The sequence below is a fragment of the Pipistrellus kuhlii genome, unplaced genomic scaffold (assembly GCF_014108245.1).
Source record: "Pipistrellus kuhlii isolate mPipKuh1 unplaced genomic scaffold, mPipKuh1.p scaffold_m20_p_16, whole genome shotgun sequence".
NCBI classification, from domain to species: Eukaryota; Metazoa; Chordata; class Mammalia; order Chiroptera; family Vespertilionidae; genus Pipistrellus; species Pipistrellus kuhlii.
The window spans coordinates 6,968,268-6,981,322 of NW_023425471.1; positions in this window are offsets into that span (position 1 = coordinate 6,968,268).

The following is a 13,055-nucleotide window of genomic DNA, read 5'->3' on the forward strand; positions in this document are numbered from 1 at the left end:
TCTTTCTCCTTCTTTGGACATGACAGAGACAACCACAGAAACCTTGAGAATCACATTTTGAAGATGGCAGAGCCAAAGGATAGAGCCTTGGTGCCTGAATATTCAGGGGTAGGGAAGGAGAGAGAGAGAGAGAGAGAGAGAGAGAGAGAGAGAGAGAGAGAGAGAGAGAGAGAGAGAGAGAGGGAGAAAGAGAGAGATAGAGAGACTGATTTAAGGTTTAAAGGTGTTGGCTCACACAATTTTGTGGGCTCACATAGCAAGTCCAAAGTCTGCAGGGTAAGCAGGCAGATTGGAGAGACTGGAGACCAGGGAAGAGTTAATGTAGCAACTCAAATGCAAAGGCAGTGTTCTGGGAGAATTCCTTCTTCCTCGGGGACATTAATATTTTTCTTTTAAGGCCTTCAACTGACTGGATGAGGTCCACCCACATTTTGAAGCATAATCTGCTTTGCTCAAAGTTTACAGATGTAAATGTTAAACTCATCTAAGATATACTTTCACAGCAATATCAGGACCCATGTTTGACTCAGTACCTTTAGTATTGTGGTCCAGCCAAGTTGACGCAAAAGTAACTTCACTGAGGACAACTACCTGTTGATTAGGGACAGCTCTTTTAGAATATAGGTTTTAGAGAAATAACTTCTATAACATTTGAGTCATTACACTCTTGTTCCAGCAGCTAGCATTACTTTAACTAGTAAATTACAAGAAACACACCAATTACTTTTTGTAATTCCAATTTATTTATTTGAAAATGCGTACCATTTTGAATTGGCTTCCTGATGTGGAAGGCTAGAAAAGGGGCGATTTTGTAAATGTAATAAATAGCAGTGATGATTTATTGCATCCTTCCCTCGAAATGTTAAACATCTAGGGGTGGCATTATCTGCAGAGGTCACTGTGAGCACAAAGAGGCAGTCTGTTACTAATTGGTAGCCTAGTGGTCCAAGGAAGTTAATGCACTTTCTAAAGCGATTTGCTTCTATAGAGTAATTGATTTATTGGCATTCCATGTCTGAACATTTGTGGAGCCCGTGGTGCTAATCAGAATAAATGTGCTGAACTAATCTTGACTAAACTGCCAGTGACATTTTATGTGCCTTCCTTTCTGATGCAAGGCCTCTACATTCAGTAATTTACAACATGGTCTACAGCGTATCAAAGCATTTACTTTTCTGATGTGAGCTGTTGTGAAAGGTAGTGTTTTGCACAGGAACGTGATAAGATACATAACCAAAAGTCAGTGCCAAATGGCTCATTATTTAAAGAGAAATGAGGGAACATAACAGAAAGGATAAGGGCTAAGACAGATTAGATATTTGTAAGATGGTTAGGTATCCTGTTGTCTGTTTTGTGCAGGACTGAGATGATAACACTGAGGTTTTACATCATTTAAATTAAATTGTCAACTCAATTCCTTAGATACAGGGTTTCTCTGAACTATTCAGTGTGCTATTAAGATTGCTCACAGATTTCCATAGTGACATGGCAACCACTACTTGCCAGCCACTGAATTTGTGTGAACACATGTTAATCCTGAAATAATTCCTTTTCTCTCTGTGTGTTGGGTCAGGTCTTACTCTTGAGGCTGGCTGTTACATAGAACTCATAAGTGGCAATGCTGAAATGAAAGACAGTTGGAGACAGAGTTTGCTTTGCTGGTGGGGAAATCACTTAAATCATAGGTTGATTCAAATAAACTTCTGTTCTTTGATATCTGTAGGGGAACAAATAAAAAATGACACAAATTGGAGAGGAGAGAGAGAGAGAGAGAGGGAGAGAGAGAGAGAGAGAGAGAGAGAGAGAGAGAGAGAGAGAGAGAGAGGGAGGGAGGGAGGGAGGGAGGGAGAGAGAGAGAGAGAGAGAGAGAGAGAGAGAGAGAGAGAGAGAGAGAGACCAAAATTCTGGTAAAAACTCACAATACATTAATAGTAATTATTTTTCCAAATTGTTGACCTCAAAAATAGAGGCCATGGCCGAAACCGGTTTGGCTCAGTGGTAGAGCTTCGGTCTGCGGACTGAAGGGTCCCGGGTTTGATTCAGGTCAAGGGCACGTACCTTGGTTGCGGGCACATCCCCAGTAGGGGGTGTGCAAGAGACAGCTAGTCAATGTTTCTCTCTCATCGATGTTTCTAGTTCTCCATCTCTCTCCCTTCGTCTCTGTAAAAAATCAATAAAACATATTAAAAAAAAAATAGGGGCCTTGGTATAGTGTGTGGTTCTTACAATGTGATACCTGGACCAGTAGTCTCACCATCACCTGGGAACTGTTTAGAAATGCAAGTTTTTAGGCCCCACCTGGGATTTACTGAATCAGAAACTCTTAAAGTGAAGCCCAGCTAGCTGTTTTTTTTTTTTTTTAACAAGCTCTAGTTTGAGAACCAAACTTTGCAGTTAGATGACTCTAGTTTAGAATGCAGTTCCATCACCTGCTGTATGTATGATCTTGAGCAAGTTACTCCCTCTCTCCAATCCCTTTTAATTTTTTTATGTTATTTTAATAACTTCTAAAAAACTAAAGCACATAAAAGGTCTTAAATGAAAAATAGACATTTCCTTACCCTCGGTACCTCTCCCCAGAGGTAAACACTCCAAATTCCTTTCTAAATGTGTTTTTCTAGTGTTTAATAGTATTAATTTATATAATAAGTATTTAAAAGTATATAATTGTATCCTTTGGTTTATCAGTCTTTATTATATGATTTGTTAATGGCCCCCTCTAAAAAATGAGGTATTTGGCTCATTTATATCAGCTGGCATCACCTGATATTGCTATGTTATTGTTTTCACACACTCTAGGTATATACAGTTTCATTCTGTAACTATAATTGTCTTTGACATTGTACTTGGATTAATTATAAAATAAAATCACATTTGCAGTTTTAGATTAATGTAAATATTATTCACCACAGAGTATTCCTCCTATAGAAAAATACATGTCACAACTTCAGAGAGGATTTTAAAAGCATCAAGTTCTAGTGCTCCCTTTAGACCATAGTCAACTGCCATTGTTTCTTTTATCTCAAGTCTTCATGCATAGTATTATTTTTATGCTAGAATAAATTTGTAAGGCATTTTCCCTCACCCACTTGCATAGGTGACAAATTATCTGCATTTTCCCATGTTTGAAAATGTGTTTTTATAAGTAATAAGCATAAAATATAGGTTCTTAATCATTTCCTCTCAGTTTTAAAATCATCAGTCTATTGCTTTTCTAAGTTATTTTAACTTCTTTTTAATCCTTGGAGTTCTGAAATTATGATGATTCACCTCTCTCACCATGGTTCCTGCCACCCAATTCTTCTCACACAGTTAAATGTTACTTCTCTCATATGTATCTTTCCAGAGAAATTTTATGAATATACTACTAAATACACCTGCATTAGTAACTAAACCTTCTGCATTAGTAACTAAACCTTCTATATTCATTCCTTCTTTTTTATTTTTTACAAATGGTAGTGTGCTTTCTCTTATTTAACATTTCTTAGCAGTCTTTCCAGCTCAGTACCTGAAAGACTTGTGCATTATTTTGACAATCCTATCTAATAAAAGAGTAATATGCAGATTGACCATCACTCGAACACACAATATGGCTGCCCCCATGTGGTCAAAGATCCTGACCCCATGTGGACACAAAATGGCCACCACAAGATGGCCATCAGGGGAGGGCAGTTGGGAAGGACCAGGCCTGCAAGGGAGGACAGTTGGAGGTGATCAACCCTGCAGGGGAGGGCAGTTAGGGGTGACCAGGCTGGCAGAGGAGGGAAGATGGGGGCAAACAGGCTGGCAGGGGAGCAGTTAGACATCAATCAGGCTGGCATGGGAGTGGTTAGGGGGTGATCAGGAAGGAAAGCAGGTGAGCAGTTGGATCAATTCCACTGGGATCCTCGAGGGGTCCCAGATTGAAGAGGGTGCAAGCTGGGCTGAGGGACACCCTCTGCCCCTGTGCATGAACTTCATGCACTGGGCCTCTAGTTTTATAATATTTTTATATGGGTGTGCCTTATTTAACCACTACCAAAAAGCTACAAGTTTTGGTCCCTTTATTGAATATCTTCAAAACAAAGTTAGTAATATTTGTCTCCTACATCCACTGTGAGAATAAAATGTTTTGCACAGCACTTAGCATGCATAACACTATGTAACCATCAGTCCTTATACTTTAAGATTTAATTTTGCTTTGCAGGCACTCTAGACTTAGAATTCCTTGGCTCTTTTATCCCCATGGCATACTTTTCTCATTGAAACGGGATTATTCAATTGTTTGAAAACACCTGCATTAACATCATGTGATCTCAAGTATCATACCTCAATTTTGCTATACTCTCTGATTTTAAGGCTGTATTTAGCTCCAACTTTTTCACTCTGCTAGGATGTGTTTACATATTTCCTTGAGTATTTTCCATTTCTGTGTCATTATTATTATATTTATCTCTAGTGACTTTTTTCTTTCTAAAGTAATTTCTTAAAAACAAAGCATATCACTCAGACGTTGAATGTGTAGTGAGAAAAGTACTGAGATGCCTTCTGGCATTTGGGAATGTGTCCATTTCACTGAAAGATATCTTCCTTGTTCGATAAAATTATACATGCTATGTGTCTAATTTACACCTAGGGCACCCAAGGAGTTAGTCAGGAGGTCAATTGGATAAACTGAAGTGATATTTTCAGTCTTCTTTCTGCTTTCTTACACAAAAAGATGGGTGTTACTCTCCATTCAGACTCTGTAGTATTCCTGAGACATGAAAAAGAGGGTACTTACTGCTCGTGTCCAGCTAGGGTTATTTTTGGGCCAGTGTCTTATGCAGTAATTTCCAACTATATGTGCACATAAGAACCACCCAGCTTTCCAAAATCCTGATATAAAAACCCGAGATTATTTAAATCCAAATATCTGAGATTTGGGCTATGGACATCCAGTATTTTTTGTAGTTCTCAGATGATTCTACTATTCAGTGAAGGTTGAGAATCACTGTTCTAACTCCTTTGGTTCTGTCAGATTTACTTTGACACTAAGATGCTACGGAAGTGAATTAGCACTGATGACTAAGAGGGGTGGGAAATCAATTTGCAAATCCCTGCAGAATTATTGTTAGGTACCCAACTGCTAAAGACGGAGGGATAAGCAATAATGTCTCTTCACGATGCCTTCTAGTTGGAGGGCAATCTGGCAGCTTAAAAAAAAAAAATCTTCATTTTAAATAAGGTCATTCACAGTGCAAATGAATTAGCAGTAATTTGGGGGGAAATCATCTTTTCCTTTAATATGTAATTTTCCAATCTTCTTGATACTTGTTCACTTCATATTTATTTCAGCTGCCTTGACCTTATTGTTTGATCTGGCTGACTCCAGGCCTCTTTTCTTTCACCACAAATCCGGCCTCAAAAGTCTCTTACTTTTGCGAAAAACGGTTTGGCTCAGTGGATAGAGCGTTGGCCTGTGGACTGAAAGGTCCCAGGTTCAATTCCAGTCAAGGGCATATACCTTGGTTGCGGGCACATCCCCGGTAGGGAGTGTGCAGGAGGCAGCTGATCAATGTTTCTCTCTCATTGATGTTTCTAGCTCTCTATCCCTCTCACTTCCTCTCTGTAAAAAAAACAATAATATATATATATTTTTAAAGTCTCTTACTTTCTAAGATCTACCTTCTACGTTCTTTCCTTCTAGGTTCATCTGCTAACGTAAGTCTTGCAGATCTCCCAAGTCTTGAGAAAGTTCCGTGTGAGCCTGGTGTCATTCAGGATGACAGCTCAGATACAAGGGCCAATATTTGTGGTCCATTGTAAAAGCTAATGCTTTCTGTATATCACATATTTTGAGGCAAACTGTACTACTTTATTTTTAAATATATCTTTTCATTGAGATATAGTTCACATAGAACACTTTGTCATTTTAAGGTACACAGCCTGTTGATGTGATGCATTTATCTATTGCAACAAAATCACCACTGTTGCTTTAGCTAACACCTCTATAGTGTCATATAATTACCATTTCTTTTTTGTGGTGAGAACATTGAAGTCTCTTAGTAATTCTGAATCCCTCCCTTTGCTTCATGATCTCAGATCCAGATTATTACCAGTCTCCTGGCTGGTGTCTTAAATCCAGTCATCTATGCTGTTGACAGGGTGGTTGGGCTAAAACAAAAACCTGCCTCTATTATTCTTTCATTCTGTACTTATATGAACCCCTTACCCGATCACCATAAAAAAATATCAAGTATTTTAACATGGCACTCAAGGCCTGTCTTATCTCCTTTTTGTCTACATCTCTATTCTCATTTATTTCCACTCCTTACCTTGTGCTTTAAGCTTGGTTCTGAGGGCAGTGGAACTCACTTGGCCTTTCCTTTGTGCCTTCTGTCTATAATGGCAACTTTTTTGGACTCACATAGGCATTACTGCCTCTCTCTTATACCCTCATAAAAGTAACCAATTTCCTGTGTTCCTAAAACACAATGGACAAATTTTGATAATTGTACTTACTACATTGTTTTACACCGGTTTCTTTATGGATCTTACCTCTCTTACTGAGTTAGCTCCTTAATGCAAGGCATTATGTCATTCATTTTATTTCCACAGTGCCTGAAGGTACTCAATAAACTTTTGTTGAATTAATAACTAAAGGTATGGATCTGTTTTTAAATTGTACATAGAGTCTTCCATTTGAAGTCCCTGGGAAGGCATTTATGTCAGATCTTAATAGGAGGAAAAGCTGACCTTCTTTGAAATAGATATGTCTTTATATCATTTGTCTTGATATTATCATATAACTAGTTATAACCTTCATCAGCCACTAAAGTCCATTTCTCTGCTAAGGTATAAGCAACCTGAAGTCCGGGACCATATTTCTCCAGATCATTATTCTATTTTCACCTCTAGCTCAATGTCTGATATGAAAAGGGTGTTTGATAAATGTATAGAAATATTAAATTCCACATCAAATTACAACCCATAGTATACAAGAGGGGAGGCCATGAAGGTGACCGTCTTAGTTTTGAGTTCCCCAGAAGCAGAGTATGAGACAATAATTCATGTGACAGTGATTTAGTAGGAACTGCTTCTAGTAAAAACCACCAGGGAAATGGGACCAGGAAGAGAAGGAGATCAAGCAAGTTTATGGTATCAGTGTACCACAGGGAAAGTTCTGGAAAGAGTACACAGTTCACACTTTAATACTTCAGAATTGCTCAGTTAAGGCCAAGTCTAAGGGGCCTGGAGTATTTGTCCTCTCGCCCAATCAGGCATACGTTAGGGGCTGTGAACAGAAGCCATAAAACCTTAGGCACTTCCGGCTTTCCATGCACACAGGCAAAGCAGGCCATGACAGCCAGAGGGCAGTCAGCCAACCAAGACACACAGGTGCTGGCTGTTGGGAGGGAAAGCATGCCCACCAGGAGCAGGCGTGCATAAAAAGGGTATAGGCACAGCACTGTCAACATCTATATATGTAGAAGCCTAATATGCTAAGTGTCTGACTGATCAGTCGACCATTTGGCAACCATGCAATCAGTCACTACAATGTACGCTGACCACCAGGGGCAGATGCTCTGACCAGCAGGTTAGCTTGCTGCTGGGGTCTGGCTGATTGGGACTGGGTGAGATGAGCCAGACACACCCTGGAGCCCTCCCACATTCCTTTCCTGGACTGTCAACCTCCCTTGGTCCCTTCCTAGTTGGCCAGCCCAGATTGGCCCCCATCAGGACTGGGCAAGACAGGCTGGACATGCCCTGGAGCCAACACTCCCCAGCCTCTAAAATATTTCTTCTAATTAGTGTCCTTTCAATATGCATGAATTCATGCACTGAGCCTCTACTATGCTATGATGATTACTGTCTAAATCTAAACATTGAACTTTTTCATGGACTCTGGTTCATTTGGAACATTCAGGGTTCATTCTTGGAACTCTCCCGCAAAACCAAATGGCCCTGACTGATGTGTTGCAAAAAGAGTAGAAGGGATGGGGCCAAAGTTCAGTGAAGGTATTCTGAATTTGGGAAAATTGTCATCATGTTGCCTTCAGTTATTAAGCCAAACCCCTTGAATTGGGGTCATGGGGTCACAAGAGTGTCCATGATGATTAAACTTAAATCAACTGATTCACCTGTTCTCCCATAGAGTAAATGCTCCTGGTTTCTATCAAGGAGACTATAATATGGTATATATAATCTCTACAAGGAAGCTCTCAGATATATGACAATCTAATACCTTCACTTTCTGCGGTCAATTTCACTTCATAGGGTGTACAAATCACCGGGTCATCCTGTTAAAATGCAGATTCTGAGCAGGTCTGGGATGGTGCTCAAGATTCTGCACTTCCTCACACTTCCAGGTGATACTGATATTGCTGGTCCAAAGGCCGCACTTGTAATAGTAAGATTCTGGGGCACACAAAAATGAAAATATAACACAACAAACAAAAAATAACCTAAATATGCGATCTGAAGTTTAGAAAGAAAGGAATCTAAAGGAGGGTACCACCTTTTCTTTTAGCTTTATTCAGTGTCCCAGGGACTGCTGATCTTTTTTTCCAGAAGAGGGTCTTTAACAGATGTTCTCAAGGACCATTAACATATGCAGCTAAAAGCCACTTAGTGAGGGAGGGGTGTTGGGGGCTGGGTGAAAGAGGTGAAGAGATTAAGAAGCACAGATTGGCAGTTACAAAATAGTCAGGGGATGTAAAGTACAGCATAGGGAATATGGTCAATAATGTTGTAATAACTATGTATGGTGCCGATTGTGGTACTAAAAATATCGAGGGAGACACTATGTAATGTATATGTTTGTCTAACCACTATGCTGTACACTTGAAACTATTACAAAATAAAATTGAAAGTAAAAAAAAAAAAAGTCAGTTAGTGAACCATCCACTAATATATCCCCAGACAGAATGAACAAACTGTTACTAAGGTTATAATTTAGAAAATTGTGTTTTGCATTTTCCATGTTACCCATCTGCAAGGCCTCAGAAATAGGAATAATGCAAAGGAAGTCTTGGAGTTTGCTCTTTTTCAAAGTGGATGGAGGCTCTTATGAAATAGGAGCTACTTTGCTTTATGACTATGATACTAGAGTAAATTCTCTATCATGGCTGTGACCTGTGTAGGCTGTGCCTGGATTAACGGGTGTCCATTATTCTGAGTAATTAAGACTAGAGAGGAAAAAAGCTGACCATGTGGTTCATATTATTCTGAGTTTCCCTATATCCCCTCACTTCTAAGCCTACTCACTGTTTTTGTCTTTTTTCCATAAACATTAATTATAATGGCTTGAGCCATATCCATTGTACATAGAGAGGACAGGCATGCCTATTTTTGCCCAGAGGCGTTACTCAGAAACAATGATTTATGTAAAGAACAAAAGGGCATTAAAGCCACCTAAAGCAAGGAGAGATAAATAGGACAAACCATGACTCATGGATTTGGGTAGATGAGCTTAATTATTTGGCTGGGGAATTGTTCTGAATCGTCTGTGTGAACTGGCTCCACCACCCTCTTGTCTAAGACAAGAATATCCCAGAATATTCTTTCCTGTATAATTCCAGGTTAGAGTCTGCTAAGGAGAGGTACTCCTGTGATATTTGGAGGGCAGAAATTAAATAGAAGCTATAATTGTTGGGATGTTGTAGAGCAGAGAAACAACAGTTTTGTGAAATACAGTGGATTTCACTGATTTGGCAGCTTCACAGTTCTTTCCATGAACTCCCACATTAGTGACCCAAATGGCGGCTTCTTGGATTCCCTCACTTCCTGCTTCTCAGCCCATTTCACCTATTTCAATACTTTTTATTAAAAAAAATCCTCACCTGAGAATATTTTTCCATTGAGTTTTAGAGCGTTGAAGAGAGATGGAAACACAGGGAGAAATATCAATGTGAGAGAAACATTGATTGGTTGCCTCCTGTATGCGCCCCGATCAGAATCCAGGCCAGGGAGGAGCCTGCACCTGAAATATGTGTCCTTGACTAGAACTGAGCCTGGGACCTTCTGTTCACAGGCCAATGCTCTATCCACTGAACCAAAATGGCTAGGGAATACTTCAATGTAAGTAAAGTCCTTGGACTGTCCACCCTCTGGCTACAATCCCTTCCAGATCTTTACTCCCTGAACTCTCCTGATGTCTCTTTGTCTTGATTTTCATGTTAAATTTTCTAGTTATGTAATAAATGCGGTGCTCTGTTTTCCTCAATAAACCCAGAATGACACAGTTCTTACATTCATGAATTTCTAGTGGATGAGGAAGATATTTCAATGTTTTATTGAATTTCGTTGGTATGGAATGCTTAGTATCCTCAGTTTCTTCCCCCCCCCCCATTATCACCTTTTTCCTCTTCTACTGGGCCAGAAGTGTCCCAAGTTAGATTCCTGAAGAAGCAGACTCGGAGGTGGAGTTTATTATACAGGATGTTTATTAAGCAGTGCCCATGGGATAAACAGTTGTAGAGAAGAGAAGGTGGAAGCAGAAGTGATTAAAGGAGAAGTCAACTTCAATGCAGGCCCAATGGTAGGTGTAGCCAGCTCCAAGAGGTCTGGAGGATATAGGATATAGGATCCTTCATAGTTGTCCCTGATTGAACAAAGATGGCCAGACTATAATAGTGTGGCATTGATCAGTCATTGGATCTAGGCCACTATAGGGAGGAGCATTAACTTGGGTGAGGACACTTTTTTTCAGGTGAAGCCATCCTGAAGTGGCTGCCAGTCAAAGCCTGGTGCAACAGCACTCCCAGAGTTGGGGCAACAAGAGAATCATTGAAAGGAGATCTGGATGGCACATCATAGAGTTCACTCCAGTAAGTTACTTGGGCTGTGTTATACGTATAAGGATTATAGTTATAAGCGAGAAAAGGGAAATGAGATTTGTGGTAGAGGGAGAAATATGCATAGTTGTCTGAGGACAGAGAATAAAACTTGACATTTTGAAAAATAACCCATAGTCCTAGCCTGACTAAAATATGCAGTAATATAGATTTGATTCCATAAAGACAGGAGATGATTCTTAGGAATTCAGGGTCTTGATCTAGAGTTTGATCATGACTGTAGTCAACTTGTTCCTGGAATACTGGAGAAGTGAAGTCCTCCCAGGGGCCATCTCAGACCATCAGCCCCATTTTTGCCAATTCCAAGCTTTCCACATCACTATATTTTCTGACTCTCTCTGTCAGAGTGTGAAGTAGGAACAGCACCAGTACTCTTAGTGAAGTCTTCTAAATTCAATGTGTTTATTCTTAAGCCTGATCAGCTTCCTGTCTCTGACTCTACTTCCCAACAGAGACCACCTTGCATGTGGTTCTAGTATGGAACTTGTCAGTGCTTTCTGTCCCCCGCTCCCAATCATATGCAGGCTTCTTTTTGCTTGGATACACTTTGCTTCAGCTTTTGATGACAACCACCCTTACCTTAAATTAAGAATGTTTTTTTCCTTTGTTCTGTCTCATCTCCTTGCTTGCTCTAAGCCTTTTCAACTTTCCTTTTATTGCATTCACTTCCTTAGACATAGTTTGTGTGATGTAGTGGAAAGAACACAGTCCTTGAACTCAGACAGACTTGGATAAGACGAGGAAGCCTCATTTTCTACTGGTGCAATCTTGAGCAATTACCCTAACCTCTCTTAGCATCAGTTTAATTATTTGTAAATAGGGAGGAGGGTATTGCAAAGATTAAATAAAACTATGTGTGCAAGCATTTGGCATAGGATCGACACAGGAAAGGCTAATGTCCCTTTTCTTTTCTAATCTTGGGTTTTAGAAACTAATCCTGAACCTGAGCTAGGTGAGGAGGGGGTCTCCTTTCTTGAGTTACTGGCCTGGCTTTTTTGTCTTGCTTATCTTCTTTCTCTCAATGGCCATTGGCAAAGCCCAGCTCTCTTTCCCCACTGGAGCTCATATTATAAGTTTTTTGACATTAATCCTAGCTGCGTCACTAAGCTGGCTCTATTCCTCAGTCCAGTTCTGCTAATAGGATTACTTTAGGCATTTCCTAATCTTGATGTGTGATCAGTACCTATAGACAGAAGCAGCACTAACCCTCCAAATGAAACAGGCACTACCCAAGTAGTGCTTCAGGTCTGGAGGAAAGAGGGAGAACATGTTTGTATTCTATGGCCAGATAGGCCATGATGGTTTTAATTGGCTCTCCTGAGTGTTCTTGTAAGCTAATGTTCTTCAGAGTGCTGCAGAATTACAGCCTAATTTAATTTCCCCTCTGATCAGTTTACAGATCTTTATAAATGTAGTCTGGACAGATCAATGTTAATAGCCGCTAATGTTTTGAAGCTAGACAAATGGGGGGAAAAACCCTGAAGCTTCACTGTTCATGAGCATGATTTAGATTTCCCAAGTGCTTTTTAGAGGCTGCTAAAGTTCTAAGTGAACCTTACCCCTTGCTGCCTTTATTAGTCAGGGATTTTTAGAACCAATAGGATAGATAAATAGATATATAAATTAAAGAATTGGCTCATGCAGTTATAGAAGATGAGGAGTTCCAAGATCTGTAGCTGGCAAGCTGGAGACTCAGGAGATCTGATGGTGTAAGTTCTAGTCTAAAAGCTGGCAGGCTCAAGACACAAGAAAAATCAATTGTTCAATTTGTGTTCAAAGGCAGAAAAAAGACCAAAAAAAGACCGATGTCCTAGCACAAATAGGCAGGCAGGAAGAGTTCCTTCTCACTTTGATTTTTTGTTCTGTTTAGATCTTCAATCAATTTAATGAGACCTACCCATATTAGGGAGGGTTTTACTCAATCTACTGATTCAAATGTTAACCTCATCCAGAAACACCTTCACAGAAATACCCAGAATAGTGTTTGATCAAATATCTGGGGACTTGATGGCCCAGTCAAGTTGACATATAAAATTAACCATCACACTGCCCTATCCACACTCCCCAGTAATGAATGACATTGGTTTATGGAAACTTTGGTCCCAGGGGAAAGCCTTTTCCTTCAATTTGGGAGTAGTTTAAAAGTAAGCCTACATTTCAACTGTTCTTTTCTAATTAAAATTAAACCAGCAACATCATTTGCAGAATCATTTATGTTATCAAGGATGACTAATGCTT